The sequence below is a fragment of the Pleurodeles waltl genome, chromosome 5 (assembly GCF_031143425.1).
Source record: "Pleurodeles waltl isolate 20211129_DDA chromosome 5, aPleWal1.hap1.20221129, whole genome shotgun sequence".
In the NCBI taxonomy this organism is placed as follows: Eukaryota; Metazoa; Chordata; class Amphibia; order Caudata; family Salamandridae; genus Pleurodeles; species Pleurodeles waltl.
The window spans coordinates 1,646,435,511-1,646,452,990 of record NC_090444.1 but is presented as its reverse complement, the minus strand read 5'-3'; the positions used below and the strand labels follow the sequence as shown (position 1 = coordinate 1,646,452,990).

Below are 17,480 nucleotides of genomic sequence, written 5' to 3'. Positions count from 1 at the left end.
TGCTCCCCAGAAAGTCCTGGTATGTCAGGCAATGGTTCAACCTCAGGGTGGTGACTCTGGGTTGGATACCCAGGTTCAGCGGTTAAACTCTGACCTGGTGGGAGGTAGGTGTGCCTCCAAGGAAGTCCTGCTGTGCCAGGCAATTGTCCAACCTCAGGGTATTGACTCTGGGTTGGATGGCCAGGTTCAGAGGTTAAACTCTGACCTGGTGGGGGGTAGGTGTGCCCCCCAGAAAGCCCTGGTGTGCCAGGCAACTTCCCAACCTCAGGGTGGTGACCCTGGGTTGGAGAACCAGGTTCAGAGGTTAAACTCTGACCTGGTGGGAGGTAGGTGTGCCTCCCCGAAAGACCTGGTGTGCCAGGCAATTGCCCAACCTCAGGGTGGTGACCCTGGGTTGGAGAACCAGGTTCAGAGGTTAAACTCTGACCTGGTGGTAGGTAGGTGTGCCTCCCAGAAAGTCCTGGTGTGCCAGGCAATTGCACAACCTCAGGGTGGTGACCCTGGGTTGGATGGCCAGGTTCAGAGGTTAAACTCTGACCCGGTGGGGGGTAGGTGTGCCCCCCAGAAAGTCCTGGCATGCCAGGCAATTGTTCAACCTCAGGGTGGTGACCCTGGGTTGGATGGCCAGGTTCAGAGGTTAAACTCTGACCTGGTAGAGGGTCAGTGTGCCCTCCAGGAAGTCCTGGGGTGCCAGGCAATTGTTCAACTTCAGGGTGGTGACTCTGAGTTGGATGGCCAAGTTCAGAGGTTAAACTCTGACCTGGCGGGGGTAGACGTGCCCCCCAGAAAGTCCTGGTTTGCCAGGCAGTGATCCAGTCTGAGGGTACAGACCCTGGGCTGGAAGACCAGATTCAGGGTGTCCCCCCGGACCTGGAGGGAGGGGCTACTGATAACAGTGCCCCTAACATGTTGTCTTCTGAGGAGGCCACTCCTAGTTGGTGGGTGCTGGACCCCAGAAGGGAGGGCAGGGGGAGGGAAGCCTCACCCCGGGCCCTAGTCCAACCTGAAGGTACAGACCCCAGGTTGGAGGGCCAGTTGCAGGTTAACAGCCCTGCACTGGTGGAGGAATGGTATAGGGCGACTTCTATAAGCACCCTGACCAGGTTGGACTCTGGGGGTACCGCTCCAGGAGGGAGGGTACAGAGCCCCAGAGGGGAGGACCAGGTTCAGGCTGTCATCCCTGACCTGGTGGAAGGGAGAGTGGTTAAAGGGTGCCCAGCACCTGGGGCTACTGCCCCCCACTCTCCCCAGCCACAGTGGTGGGAGAGCTTCGAGAGGCCTAGGGCCTGGCTCTCATCCCTGGCAGCTGTCAGTAACCACTGTGGCTTGCTGTCCGGGTGGACAGAGTTATCCCTGGGGAGGGGACAAGTGTCACGCCCCGGGGGTAGAGTGGGCAACACCACTGTGTTGGTCCTGGTGGTACTATCCTGCTCCTGAGATACATCTGTGAGCAAAGTAAGGTTAGGCGCTGCACAGATGGGATCCGCAGGTAAGAAGAAAGGTTCCCCATGGGTTGGCTTATTGGGCCCTGAGAGTATGGACAGAGGGATCCAATTGGAGTCAGGAAGGCGAAGAACTGGAGCATGCCCCTGCTGTTGTGGGCCTGGGTCCTTGTTCTGTCACCTCAAACAGGGAAGTACATCAGGATAGTGATTGTTCTCCCCTGGCTTTAGGCTGGTAGGGGGTCATGTTGGACCTGGCTTTTTGACGGGGTCATCCCCAAACTTTTTGCCTCCTTCCTCCTATTTTTTCTGACCTGTTGTTGTTGGCTTTTGACCTCTGGGCACTTTACCACTGCTAACCAGCGCTAAAGTGCATATGCTCTCTGTGTAAATTGTACTATTGATTGGTTTATCCATAATTGGCTATTTAATTTACTTATAAGTCCCTAGTAGAGTGCACTATATGTGCCTAGGGCCTGTAGATTAAATGCTACTAGTGGGCCTGCAGCACTGGTTGTGCCACCCACTTCAGTAGCCCCTTAACCTTGTCTCAGGCCTGCCATTGGAAGGCCTGTGTGTGCAGTTTCACTGCCACTTCGACTTGGCATTTAAAAGTACTTGCCAAGCTTAGAACTCCCCTTTTTCTACATATAAGTCACCCCTAATGTGCGCCCTAGGTAACCCCTAGAGCAGGGTGCTGTGTGGGTAAAAGGCAGGACATGTACCTGTGTAGTTATATGTTCTGGTAGTGTAACACTCCTAAATTCGTTTTTACACTACTGTGAGGCCTGCTCCCTTCATAGGCTAACATTGGGGCTGCCCTCATACACTGTTGAAGTGGCAGCTGCTGATCTGAAAGGAGCAGGAAGGTTATATTTAGTATGGCCAGAATGGTAATATAAAATCCTGCTGACTGGTGAAGTCGGATTTAATATTACTATTCTAGAAATGCCACTTTTAGAAAGTGAGCATTTCTTTGCACTAAAATCTTGTTGTGCCCTTCAATCCACGTCTGGCTAGGTTTAGTTGACAGCTCCTTGTGCATTCACTCAGACACACCCCAAACACAGGGTACTCAGCCTCACTTGCATACATCTGCATTTTGAATGGGTCTTCCTGAGCTGGGAGGGTGGAGGGCCTGCCCTCACACAAAGGACTGCCACACCCCCTACTGGGACTCTGGCAGACAGGATTGAACTGAAAGGGGGCTTGGTGCATTTCTTAGACACTCTTTGAAGTCACCCCCACTTCAAAGGCACAACTTAGTATAAAAGAGGGCCTCTGCCCTACCTCATCAGACACTTGCTGGAGAAGAAACCTGAACCATAAACTACATCCTGCTAAGAAGAACTGCCTGGCTGCTCAAAGGACTCACCTGTCTGCTTTCTACAAAGGACTGCTGCCTTGCTGTTGGCCTGCTGCCTTGCTGAACTCTTGTCTGGCTGTGAAAGTGCTCTCCAAGGGCTTGGATAGAGCTTGCCTCCTGTTCCCTGAAGTCTCAGAACCAAAAAGACTTCTTTTTTTCACTTGGACGCTCCGTGCGCGAAATTTTCGACGCACAGCTTGTTCCGCGGCGAGAAAAACGCCGCACACCGACGCTGATCGACGCGACGCCTTCGGGACGACCGGAACGTCGACGCACGGCTTCGCAAGGACAACGCCACCCGACCTCCAGAGGAGAAATCGACGCAACGCCTGCTGTGAGATCGAAATTACGACGCGCAGCCCCGCAGAACGACGCGCAGCCGGAAAACAAGCAGGAAAATCCCCGCACAGACCCGGGACATCTGGTAATCCCCGCGATCCACAGAAAGAGACTGTCCGCGCGCCGGAAAACGACGCACGACTTCCCCGCGTGAAAAATAACGACGCAAGTCCGTGTGTGCTGGGGAGAAATCGACGCACACACCCTTTTTCCACGTATCTCTTCTTCTGTGGCCCTCTGAGGAGATTTTCCACTCCAAACCAGGTACTTTGTGCTTGAAAGAGACTTTGTTTGCTTTTTAAAGACTTAAGACACTTTATATCACTTTTCAGTGATATCTTTACAAATTCATATTGCATCTTTAATCGTTTTGACCTGCAAATACCCAGATAAATATTATATATTTTTCTAAACACTGTGGTGTATTTTTGTGGTGTTATATTATGGTATTGTATGATTTATTGCACAAATGCTTTACACATTGCCTTCTAAGTTAAGCCTGACTGCTCGTGCCAAGCTACCAGAGGGTGGGCACAGGCTAATTTTGGATTGTGTGTGACTTACCCTGACTAGAGTGAGGGTTCTTGCTTGGACAGAGGGCAACCTGACTGCCAACCAAAAACCCCATTTCTAACAAGTACTTTCGCAAAATGCTGTGAAATACTGTGAAATTTCACAAAAGTACTGCGACTACAGTTATCACTAAGTTAAAATGCTTTATAGCTTAAAGAACACTTACCCTACTTAACTGCTGTACTCAAAATGAACATCTGTGCACCATAATCTATAATCCTGCCACATTTCATTGAATTCCAACCAGCCGTTTTTGCGCTATGCATGATATAAAAGTTGTGGAAAATGCATTGGTGGAAAAACCTTTTATGGACTCCCCCTTTTTTTTCTTTGCACCCTTTTAACAAATCACTGCAAAACATTTTATCCTCAGCATGCAAAAATCCAAGGAATTCCTATCTCTGGCAACTCAAACTATAACTACAGATGTACTGTATATAGTATACAAATATACTATAATGTAATGTACTAAAGTTACTTTATATATGTATATATAGATAGATAGATAGATAGATAGATAGATAGATAGATAGATAGATAGATAGATAGATAGATAGATAGATAGATAGATATACAAAGGTTACAGGGATGTTAGAGTGAAGCTCACATTTCAAACGTACAAAACCATAGAAATTCAGCTGTTATAACAAGAGTTATTTCAACTAACTATAACTCATGCCCTAAAGTAACTATACCTCATACCGTGGCCCCGCGGTCAACCTCCTATAATCACCCAACCCCATGCGTGCGGGCATGGAAAGTGATGAAAACTACGCTTAACCACTTGGGCGCCATGGATGTAATGGTTACGTCCATGGCTGCGGCGCTCAGGCACCACGGACGTAACCATTACGTCCTAGTACTGGCCCTCGGGGGAAGCATGCTTGCAGCACGATGTGGAAGAGAAATGTTCAGCATTTCTCTTCGACTCGGGAGGAGGGGGCAGGCAGAGGCATGAAAGGAAAGGCCTTTCCTTTCCTTTCATGACTCTGCAAGCATTTCTGCTGTCCGATCGCGATGCGACCAGGCAGCAGAAATGCGCACTAGACACCATGGAATGTTTTTTTTTTAAATACTTACATGTAATGGGAGTGGCCTTTGGGCAAGGGCCGCTCCCCAGGCGGTCAAAATATTTTAAGGCCTTTTCTGCCCCCCCCCCCCCCCCCGGGGACCAATCAGACTATTATAATTAGACCGATCTGCCCCCTGGGGGCAGAAACCCCTAGACACCAGGGATATCTTTTTTGTGTTTACTTTATGTTTTTTGTATGGGGAATGACCCCTTAGGCAAGGGTCGCTCCCCTGGGGGGGAAATTGTATTTAGGCCAATTCTGCCCCCAAGGGGGCCAGAAACCAATAGACACCAGGGAATTTTTATTTTATTTATATTTATACAGTAGGCCCCTTGGGCAAGGGCTGCTCCCCAGGGGGGGGCAAAATATTTTTAGGCCTTTTCTGCCCCCGGGGGGGTGGGGGGGGAAGAAACCCCTAGACACCAGGGATATATATTTTTTTTTACTTTCTTTTTTTATATTTGGGGAGTGACCCCTTAGGCAAGGGTCGCTCCCCTGGTAGGCAAATTGTATTTAGGCCATTTCTGTCCCCACTTTTCTTAGGCCAATCTGCCCACAAGGGGGGCAAAAACCACTAGACACCAGGGATTTTTATTTTTTTGCGTCAATTTCACGCAAGGGGAGCGACCCCTTAGGCAAGGGTCGTTCCCCTGGGAGGGCACTTTTATTTTAGTATATTTCTGCCCCACTTGGGGGCCGATCAGCCTATTTTCATTAGGCCGATCTGCCCCCCTTGGGGGCAGAAACCACTAAGCACCAGGGATATATATATTTTTTTTACTTTATTTCTTTATATGTGGGACGTGACCCCTTAGGCAAGGGTCGCTCCCCTGGCGGACAAATTGTATTTAGGCCATTTCTGTCCCCCCTTGGAGGCAGATCGGCCTATTTTTCTTAGGCCAATCAGCCCCCAAGGAGGGCAGAAACCGCTAGACACCAGGGATTTTTATTTTTTTGCGTCAATTTCACACAAAGGGAGAGACCCCTTAGGCAAGGGTCGTTCCCCTGGGAGGGCACATTTATTTTACGCTATTTCTGCCCCACTTGGGGGCCAATCTGCCTATTTTTATTAGGCTGATCTGCCCCCAAGGGGGGGCAGAAACCACTAGGCACCAGGGATTTTTTTTTGCGCCAATTTCATACAAGGGGAACAACCCCTAAGGCAAGGGTCGCTCCCCTGGGGGGGCAAATTTATTTTAGGCCATTTCTACTCCCCTTGGGGCCAGATCAGCCTATTTCTATTAGGCCGATCTGCCCCCGGGGGGGGGCAGAAACCACTTATGTTGTGTTTTGTTAGGGGGGCAGCCCTTTGGGCAAGGGTGGCTGCCTGTGGGGGCACATTACTGTTGTCCATATCTGCCCCCTTTGGGGGCAGATTGGCCTATTTTTGGAAGGCCCATGTGGCCCATGGGGCAGAAAGCCCACCAGAGACTAGGGAAGATTTTTGTTTTTTAAAATAAGAGGGTGGGGGTTTGGCTATACCCCCACCCCAAATAAATGAGGCCAAGGTTGTTCTGCCCACCAGTGGGCAGATGGGGCAATTACCTCCAATCCACACCCCGGGGGGCACAAAGTCTACTAGATGCCAGGGAATTAAAACAAAAAAAATAGTGTGGTGGTGGCCACCAACCAATATGAGCATTGTTATGCCCCCATCCCCACTGAAGGGAGTAACAGTCTTTCAGCTCTCCCCCCGCACACTAAAACATTTTATCCCACGGCAAGCAAGAGGACAGCTGATTATTTTGGGGTTTGGTTTTACATTTGGGCCATGAGAGCTTGGCTAACTCTCAAAATCGTCCTATTTGGAATGGTGAGGGCTGCACTTTTTGGACTTTGGGACACTGCCATGTAGAAAAATCCACAGGACCTAGAAAACTAAACATCTGAGTGAGTCCAGGGTGGTGTGCTTCACATGCACCTGCACCATTTTCTTACCCACAATGCCCTGCAAACCTCCAACTTTTCTGAAAATCACACATTTTTGTGATGGAACCTTCAGGAATCCACAAAATTCCTACCACCCAGCATTGTCTCATCTATACCGATTCTGGGTAACAGAACCTGGCGAGAGCCCCACAAGTCACCCCATCTTGGATTCCCCTCTGTGTCTAGTTTTAAAAAATGTGCAGGTTTGGTAGGTTTCCCTCTTTTCCGGCTGAGCTAGAGCCAAAATCCACCACTTGGCACGTTGCAAAAAACAGGTCTGTTTTCTTTGAAAAAATGTGATGAGTCCACGTTGTGTTTTGGGGCATTTCCTGTCACGGGCGTGAGGCCTACCCACACAAGTGAGGTACCATTTTATAGGGAGACTTGGGGGAACGATGAGTGGAAGGAAATTTGTGGCTCCTCTCAGATTCCAGAACTTTCTGTCACGGAAATATGAGGAAAAAGTGTTTTTTGGCCAGATTTTGAGGTTTGCAAAGGATTCTGGGTAACAGAACCTGATGAGAGCCCCGAAAGTCATCCCGTCTTGGATTCCCCAAGGTAGTTAGTTTTGAAAAATGCACAGGTTTGGTAGGTTTCCCTAGGTGCCAGCTGAGCTAGAGCCCGAAATTCACAGCTAGGCACTTTGCAAAAAACATGTCTGTTTTCTTTGGGAAAATGTGATGTATCCACGTTGTGTTTTGGGGCATTTCCTGTCACTGGCGCTAGGTCTACCCACACAAGTGAGGTACCATTTGTATCGGGAGACTTGTAGGAATGCTGGGTGGAAGGAAATTTGTAGCTCATTTCAGATTCCAGAACTTTCTGTCACAAAAATATTAGGAAAAGGTGTTTTTTTAGCCAAATGTTGAGGTTTGGAAAGGATTCTGGGTAACAGAACCTGGTGAGAGCCCCACAAGTCACCCCATCCTGCATTCCGCCAGATGTCTAGCTTTCAAAAATGCACAGGTTTGGTAGGTTTCCCTAGGTGCCAGCTGAGCTAGAGGCCAAAATCTACAGCTAGGCACTTTGCAAAAACACATCAGATTTCAATGTAAAAATGTGATGTGTCCATGTTGCGTTTCATGTCGCGAGCATTAGGCCTACCCACGCAAGTGAGGTACCATTTTTATCAGGAGGCTTAGGGGAACACAGAATAGCAAAACAAGTGTTATTGCCCCTTCTCTTTCTCTACATTTTTTACTTCCAAATATAAGACTGTGTGTAAAAAAGACATCTATTTGAGAAATGCCCTGTAATACACATGCTAGTATGGGCACCCTGGAATTCAGAGATGTGCAAATAACCACTGCTTCTCAATACCTTATCTTGTGCTGCTTTTGGAAATACAAAGGTTTTCTTGATACCTATTTTTCACTCTTTATATTATAGCAAATTAATTGATGCATACCCAGTATAGAATGAAAACCCATTGCAAGGTGCAGCTCATTTATTGGCTCTGGGTGCCTAGGGTTCTTGATGATCCTACAAGCAACCAGAAGAGTCCGGCAGACATAACTGTATATTGCTTTCAAAAATCTGAAATCGCAGGAAAAAGTTACAGAGTAAAACGTGGAGAAAAATGGCTGTTTTTTTCACCTCAATTTCAATATTTTCTTTATTTCAGCTGTTATTTTCTGTAGGAAAACCTTGTAGGATCTACACAAATTACCCCTTGCTGAATTCAGAATTGTGTCTACTTTTCAGAAATGTTTCGCTTTCTGGGATCCAGCATTGGTTTCACACACTTTTCTGTCACTAACTGGAAGGAGGCTAAAAGCACAAAAAATAGTAAAAATGGGGTATGTCCCAGTAAAATGCCAAAATTGTGTTGAAAAATGGGGTTTGCTGATTCAAGTCTCCCTATTCCTGAAAGCTGGGAAGCTGGTGATTTTAGCACCATAAACCCTTTGTTGATGCCATTTTCAGGGGAAAAAAACACAAGCCATGTTCTGCAGGCCTTTTTTCCCTGTTTTTTAACTAAATTGTTGCTGTATTTCGGCTAATTTCTTGGTATCCTTCAGGCGAACTCACAAACTCTGGCTACCTCTAGAATCCCTGGAATGTTGGGAAAAAAGTATGCAAATTTGTGGTGGGTAGCTTATGTGGACAAAAAGTTATGAGGGCCGAAGCGCGAACTGCTCCAAATAGCCCATAAAAAGGCCTGGCACCTGAGGGGGAAAAAGGCCTGGTAGCGAAGGGGTTAAAGCAAGTGGGAGCATTTTGACAGCTCCTGCTTGCTGGAAGCGGAGTGTTTGCTTTTGCTTTGCAGTAGCTGTCACAGCCCCAATCAAGCAAAAGCAAACAGCTGTCTCCCGGGTTTTGGCACCTCGGGAAGTAGCACGAGTCAGACCTGGGGGACGGTGGCCCCCAGGGCCATATATCACTCCAGGAGGGGGACCGCATGCCCCCCTCCTTTAAAAAAAAAAAAAATTGTCCCGTGGAGGTGGTGGTCCCCGGGCCAGGGTTCCATGTGGACACACTCTTTAATGTTTATTTTAGCCCTGGGCATGTGGTGGTCCCCGGGGCCTGTAGTAGTCTTTGCAGCCCCCCATATAATTTTTTGTTTATAGCCCCAGGGAGGTGGTGGTCCCTGGGCCTGGGGGTTGGAGGATCTGTGCGCCTCAACCACATAATAGCTTTAGCCCCAGCGATTTGGTGGTCATTGGGACATTATTAAGCCCTTGGAGGGGGCACCCCACGCACACCTCCATTGTTTTTAAATAAACTCAGAATGTCTCCGGGACTTAGCCCACTTGAGGGCTTCATTTATTACAAGCATGGGAGACTGCACTTGTTTTTTTTTTTATTTACGGTAAAATGTGTGAATATTCGCGAATTTTTCAGTGAACTGAAAACAAATGCTTGTTTGCCCTGGCAGACTCTCAGAGGAGCCCTAGAACCAAAGCTAGGGGGATAGGGTATTCCAACCCTGCCCCCTTTAATTTTCTTTTTGCATTTGTTTTGAGACTCGGCTGAAGCTGGGTCCCAAAATGGCTGCTAACACTTCCTGGTTGAAGTGTTGGCAGCCAATCAGATCTCTGCATGAGATTGGGACTATTCGTGAATTATTTGTGTTTCTAGATTGACAAATTTGGATTTTTAAACAAAATCTCATAAAATACTGAACAGATTCACAACAAACAAGAGGACCTTCCTACCAAATTTGGTGTAATTCCGTCCAACGGTTCGACCTGCAGTCGTGTCTAAAATCCCTATGGGAATTAACATGGAAAATGCATTTTTTTACCCCTCCCTTTTTCTCAGCCCCCACTTGACGGATCACCCCAAAACTTTCCATGCACAACAAGACCCAACATGACAATTTTGGGGTGGAAATTTCAAGAAGATTTGTTAAACAGCACCAAAGATAAAGCCGAGTGAAAAAATGCTTTTCCTATGAAAACTAGGTCCAACCTATAACTCCCTACTGGTGACCATAGTAGGAAGATGGAGTCATGTAACTGTGTACTGTGGTCCAATACTGTCATTTATGGTTTCAAGTGACATCATAAACTGTGATGCCCTTGTCTCCAGAACTCTTAGTTGGGAACAGAGGACCATAGAATGCCCAGACATTGGTTCCATGCACACTGGGTCACAAAGTGATGGATTAATCTCAGCCACTAGTAATTACCCAGGCCACATCCCAATCCATCATTATTGTGCACGCCATTCCACCTCAGTTTGGAACCAGCCATATGCAAATCAGTTTCAGGGAGGACCTGCCCTTGCAGTTTGAAATGGTCTGTTCCTGTTCAAGTATGGTCAAGACTGATTTGTATATGGCTGGGTCTAAACTGAGGTGGCATGGTGTGCAAAGTAATGATGGCCTGGGATGTGACCCTAAGTGATTACCAATGACTGGGGGTAATTCAAGCATTCCATCCATCACTTTTTGAATACTTTAGTGTTGCCCTAAGTGGGGCAGGTATGCCTAGACATGGGTCCTGTGCACACTGTGACACTGGAACCAATTTGTATCTGGGTGATGAGCCCTAACTAGGGTGAAACCAGTCCTGGTTTTCTTGTGCACCGGTTCAGGGAGGACCTGGCATGGTAGTTTGGGCTCAACTATTGCCATTAAAGCAGAGTTACGACTGATTCATAAAGGGCTGTGTCCAAAATTAGGTGACATGGTGTGCACAATAATGATGGATTGGGATGAGGCCCAGAGTGATTACAAGAGACTGTGATTAATTAAAGCATTCCATCCATCGCTTTTTTGCATAATTTAATTTCCATTTTAGTCACATATCCTTGCTACATAATGTGTTTCTCCATACAACATAATCCTGGTAATTCTGATAATGGTAAAGTTCTGCGGAGATGTTTGCAGGATTATTGATTAGAACCATATTTCACACAGGATATTAAAATATTTTTCATATTTCATGGTCCCCTGAGTAATATGAATCTTTGTTAGACTATGTACAAACATTTTTTTGGGACCTACCCATCTCTGCAGGGTCACCCACAAACTTTTTGCCCTCACCTCTCCTGTTTGGCTCAATTTGTTTTTGTTGGCCTAGGACTATGCACTTTACTACTGCTAATTAGTGCTAAAGTTCATGCGCATTCTCCCTAAAACATGGTACAACAGGCCTACACCTTATTGGCACATTTAATTTACTTGTTAATCCCTAGTAAACAGTATTCCATGTACCCAGGGCCTGTGAATTAAATGCTACGAGTGGGACTGCAGCCTTCATTGTACAATCCACTAAAGTAGCCTTTTACAAATGTTTCAGGCCTGCCACTGCACCCTGTAGTGCGCTTTTAAACTATCATTTCGACCTGGTAAATAAACCTTTTGCCAGGCCTAAACTTTCTTTTTTAATACGTATGTCACCCATAAGGTAGACCCCAAAAGCTCACACATCAGGGTGCAATGTATTTAAAAAGTAGGACATGTGAAAAGCTCCTAAATTTATTTTTCACTATGTAAGGCCTATCACTCCCATGGGATTATATTAGGTTGCCCTATTAAACTTAATGTGTGATAGCTTCAGTTTGGGAGCACATGCAATATGATGCTTACAGTCAAATGAATTGAGCAATAAATTGAATGTAATGGTAAATTTGGATTATAAGTCCTGATTCTGAAACTGCCACTGAAAATGCCACTCTTAGAAAGTTGCCATTTTTGTCCTGTTTGTGTCTTCTGTCAGTATCCTGGGTCACATGACTGTGATTGGCTTAACTGTTATCCCTTGTTAATTCCTCCCAAACAGAGAGGCAAAGGGGGAATAGGTTTTGGCAGGATGGAACATCCTGCCAGGGTGGGTGGGGTGGAGCCGCACTTGGATTTCAAAGGGCTGCTTCCAGTACAATCACAAAGAAACTTGACAATAGTCCTTTCTCACCCTGGACTACTTGGAGCCTTGGCAGGAGAAGAAATGAACTTTCCAGAACCAGATGTGGGGGTAGTTTAGTTGATTTCCCCACTTCAGAGGCTGAAACAAGGTATAAATATTGGACTGCCTGAATCACTCATCAGATTGCTTCTGGACTTGTGGTACCCTCAAAAGGAAATCCACTCTGCTGCCCTGCTACTGAAAGGACTTCCATGATGCTCTGCTGCGTGCCGAAGGGAGTCTGAATCTGTTCTGTGAGCCCATGACCACCATTGTGACCCCCAAGAGCTATCAGGCTGGCCTCCTGCATGAGCTACAGGGACATAACAAGCTCTAAACACCCGTCCTGCATCTGCCCAGCTGACCAGACCAAACTGGATCTTTTTGTGCCTGGCTGGTGACACAAGTCCCCCCAGGTCCTGGTCCTTTGGCTGGCATCAGAGTGTACTCCTCCTGGTCCAACTGCGGGTTCCCTTGAAACTGACACAGCGTGATGCAACTCAATACAGGACCTGGCATCTCAGCACCTCGCCGCTTCTGATCGGTGGCCTCATCAAAACTGATGCAGTGTGATCCAGCTCAATGCATGACCTCACATCTCAGCACCTGGCAGTTCCTGATCAGCAGGCTCCTCAGAACCTACACAGCACCTTCCAGCTCCTGATCAGCTGCCTCATCATAAATTACACAATTCGAAGCAGTTCAATGCAGGGCCTCATATCTCATTCCAAGTACAACCAGGTACATTGTCCAGTGGGCCAAACTTGGTCCTGTACCCAGCCTGCACCCCATCATGGTCAGACTAAACTTGTGACTTTGTCCCGGTCCGGTGCAACCAGCTTACCACAGTTGGTGCTTGGTGCTTTTTGGCGCAACTTTACTTAAGACTTTAAAATTGCATAGTTCCAGTTCTACTGACTGGAGTGTTGTCATTCTGGTATCATTTTATGTATTTAAATGTACTCTACTTTTCTAGATTGGTGAGGGTTTTTTCTTATGTTGTGTTTTCACTTTACTGATTCTTGTATGTTGCATACATTTTTAAACATTGCCTCTAAGTTTAACCCGAATGCTTTTGTGCCTATCCAACCGAGGGTTAATCACAGGCTAATTTAGTGACTTTTGTGGTTCACCCTGACAAGGATTGTGGTTGTTGCTTTAGAAGGATTTTCAACCCCCTCAACCAACAACCCAATGTCTTAATTTCTTATGTATGTATATATATATATGGGCATTCTCTCATTCTCACAAAAATTAATTATCAGTATAAAGGAGATGGACATCATGACCCACTTGAGAGTCTCTGCCTCTCATGAGTCAAACCCAACACACAGGAATGGAAATAAACAGTACATTATACTGGTTCACCTGCCTGCATGCATTACATATGAATAAACACACACAAATAAATGCTAATGGGTTTTATATATATATTACTGATCTGTGGGAAGAAGGCCACAGCTCAAGAAAGATGAAAAAGCAGTAGTACATTGTTCACTGGCACATACTTAATCCAGATCCTTCTGAATGCTGTAGAAAGCAGCGTTGATAATATTTTCAATACCAATATTGTTTGAGAAATTTGTAGTATCTGTACATTTATTATGAATTTTCTTTCGCAGATTATCAGACATAGTTCCCTCAGGATCAATACAATGCTAATTCGTGAAGGTTTCGATCAATGTGCCTGCGTAAAGTTAGCTGCGAACATAGAGGCTCCTGCGAAGGTCAGGGAGGAAAGGGCTTTAGCGCCTGGAACGCTACTTTGAAGCGCGTGTAATGTACTTAAAGAAGTCGCTTACACTGTCGAAGGCCAACTGCGCCAGGAGCACTGCGTCCACGCCAGTGTCTTCTGCAGGGATGACGGACGAACGGTAGGTGTGGGGGACGCGTGGGGGGGGGTGGGGGGGGGGGGGGTGACGTAGGAAACCAGCCTATGGGGCATTGGCAGCTGCTCTACTTCTTCGAAGTTGCCCCAAGGGCACCTAATATACATTTCAAAACAGCTCAACAACAAATGTTTAAAATCCTTAGTGTTTACTTTAAAGACTAATGTTTTATGAAAGGATGCAATATGTTCAACAATCATCGACGCAGTGTATTTGTCGCTGGGCAAGTAAAAAAACGCATTTCATTGTCAAATAGTTGCTTTTAATACAGCCTATTCTTTTAAGAGCCGCAGCTCTGCGTACCGAAATTTGTGCGTGGTGTTGTGGAACGCTGCTTATTCCAGCGGCCGTTCAAAATGCTTTTTTGCGGGAAACGGTGTCATAATGTTGCCTACAATAGCACGTTCAAAATTGTCACATATCTTCAGAAATGGACGACTGGCCTCGAAAACGAGAACTGTGAGCGCCAGTGCATTATAAATGTAATAAGAGGCTGCTGTCCTGCAGCGACCCCCACAACACACACACCTCCTCCCTCACACACCCCTGGCTTCCTTCCCCTGCCTGGAATGCCACGTATAACCCCATAATCAGCTAGCACGGGGAGTGACGGGGTCAAAAGCACAGCTCAGAGCAGCCTGAGGGCTGAACACTGCTTGTGCCCGTGACCTGTAGGGTAATGCTTTACCCCGTGCCATACTCTTCTGCTGGCCAGCCTTCGCTCCTCCTCTCTGCAGCACTTGTACCGGTCCCCTAAAATATCGCAACACTGGTCAACGCCCGCCCAATGCCCTCGGCGTTCCCAGGGCCCACCTTGACAACGGTCATCCAATTCCCCTTCGATAATCTGGCACCTGTGACGGTGCCACTCCCTACCCCATCAGTATTCTGCCACTTCTACGTCGGCACCCGCTCTAAATGTGTCTGTCGCTGCCCTCGGCAAATTGGCATTTGACATGGCCACTCTATGTCCCAACTGCACCTTGCCAAGTGTCTGCCAATATTTACCAGGCATGTGCCATCCAGTGCCCCCTGAATATCCACCGCGTGCGCGTCCGTGATTGCCCGCGCTCCACTTTGTTATTAGTAGCTCTCAATGTCCCCTCTGTATCTTGCACTCGATTATCAGAGTCCAAAGGATGCCATAGCGGTGTCCTGGCACTAATTCTGAACTGCTCACTTTTCAGTCCCCTGCCAGTGCCCACGCAGTGCCACTCACTGTCCTGACACTTGACTGACGGGCAATGGTGCCGTCACACGTGCATCGCCCGTCCCTGACACTCGTCGCAGGGCTGCGGGGAAGCACAAATTGAATCAAGTGCACGTCAAGTGCACGCACTCTGCAGGGTTGTGCAAGCACTGCAGCTCTCACGTGGTCTGGCATATAGAACAGAGTCACTATCGGAGCTTCCCCGTCCGTGTAACTCCCCTACCCCTCCAGTCCCTCTGCCACACACCCTCCCCAACCTCTCCCCCCCACCCCACGCTGAGGACACTGGGATTTCTAACCACGGAGTAGAAACCAGCCATCATAGCCTAGGGGGTGCTTTCAAGCGGTGTGTATTGCCATCCCACCAGCACTCTAATTGCAGCTTCCTCCCCTGTCCTCGACTGCCCCTTCTAGCCCTCACAAGTCTTGCAGGAAATGTATATATTTTCTATTTCACTCAGTGCCATGCATGTCAATGCCAATTTCGAGAAGTTTCCCACTTTCCGCCGGCGCCCCCACCAAGTCAGTGCTCTTTGAGTAAATGCCTTGTGTGTTTATCCAGCCTTTGCAATGCCATGTGCACAATGCCACCTCACCAATGTCTTTGCCAAACGCCTCTGCACGTTTACTCCCGTACAATGCACTCGAATATTTCTCACAATGCCCATTGTAAACTTGCGCACAGCCCCTGTTCGCTACAATACACCTGCACCCCCTTTAATGCACAATAGCCCCCCCTCAGCCCACCTGTACAGTACCCCTGCCCAATACTGCCCATTGATTACCCATGTTCAGTGCCCCATCGCAAGGTGCGCACATATTGCCCCTACATCATGATGTACATCGAATACCCATGAAAGTGTTAATGTATGACACTCCTGTTTCATGCTCCATCACAAGAAACCAGCACATTGCCACTGCACTCTGTTCACTACTCGGCACTCCTTCACTATAAACAATTCACAAAACTCCTGGGCGATGCTGCTGCCCATTGCCATACAAAAAGTCCTCGTTACATTATTACTGCATTATACCTATGCAACTTACCCATGCATTATAGCCCTAAAGTACAATAGCTCTGTAAATTACCCTTGGCCGTCGAACTCGTGCAGTGCCACTCTACATAACACAGCCCTGCACCATGCCCGGTACATTAATACTCCGAACAAATAACACAGCCGTGCACCATGCCCCGAACATTATTGCTCCGAACAATTTTATACAGATGGAAATTAATATAAAGCCCCGGAAAATCCATCAGCTACATGCCCCTGTGTGAGGCGGTGCAACATGCCCTCTCCAAGTGCTCTCACACTACCCCCTGCAAGGTATCCCTTCCCACCACCCCTGCAGAGAGCCTCTTGCATGGATTTCTAGTTCGGAAACACTTACTTAGGGTGTCTGCGCACGGTCCCTCGCTAGAAGCTGCACGGACGGATGCTGGCAGTGATGGAGGATGACGGAGGCGCGCGCGGTGACTGGAGCCGGTCCCCTTTGGGTGTCACGCGCCGCTCCTCCTCGAGCCCCCTCTGCACGAGCTCCGCTCCGTCCGTGTGTTAGGCAACAATGAGCAGGAATCTCCCGGAGAGAGCTGCACGGTCCCCGGGAGCCCCAGCGCATGCGCCGCCCTGCCCGCTGCCGCCGCTGCACTCGGGCTCTCGCGCTCAGGGTGCACACGCCGCAGCTGCTAGCGCTTGAACATCTGGACTGTCACCAGAGGCCGGCGGAGATACTGGGGCATCTCCCAGGCCGTGCACTCGAGCCTGGGCCAGACACCCAATCACACCAGAGGCCGGCGGAGATACTGGGGCATCTCCCAGGCCGTGCACTCGAGCCTGGGCCAGACACCCAATCACAGCCCACGAGTGTTACACACTAGCCCGAACTGTGCACTAGTCTCCCAGTAGAAACCATGTGCACCTTACGATAAACCGTGCGTGGAGTGGAGCATGCAAGAATCTTCGACTGACGGGGCCCATTGGCGTGCCCCTGAATGGATACATTTCTGGAAAGTAAGCGCCACACCCTAACCAGGGATATGCAATTAACTGAAACAGACCACTCAAATTTGAAATGTATCGTGCGCTTCTCGAGGAGATGATGCCATGGGGCAAACGTTGAAGTGCGCCTGCACGCCATTTGTTTACATAGACCCTACTCTATTCTCGTGTTGTTCCAGTGACAGGCACTGTGCTATGTTCGAGTGGTAGGGAGCATTCACTATCTGTACGAAAGGAATGCTCCAGCATAGAGACCGTGCAACGCCGTTTACTTGGTACATTTGACTCATATATAATAGGGTCTG

At 47.9% G+C, this 17,480-nt stretch overlaps 1 protein-coding gene across 1 annotated transcript in view; it reads right to left on the bottom strand.

Annotated features, from left to right (window-relative positions):
* The window catches only part of VSNL1 (visinin like 1), a 434,918-nt gene extending 418,175 nt beyond the window's left edge, over positions 1-16,743 (bottom strand). Inside the window, exon 1 of the mRNA XM_069235970.1 lies at positions 16,568-16,743. The gene's annotated coding sequence lies outside the window, so the exon portion shown is untranslated. The remainder of the gene's footprint in view (positions 1-16,567) is intronic.
* Positions 16,744-17,480: the final 737 nt, after the last annotated feature.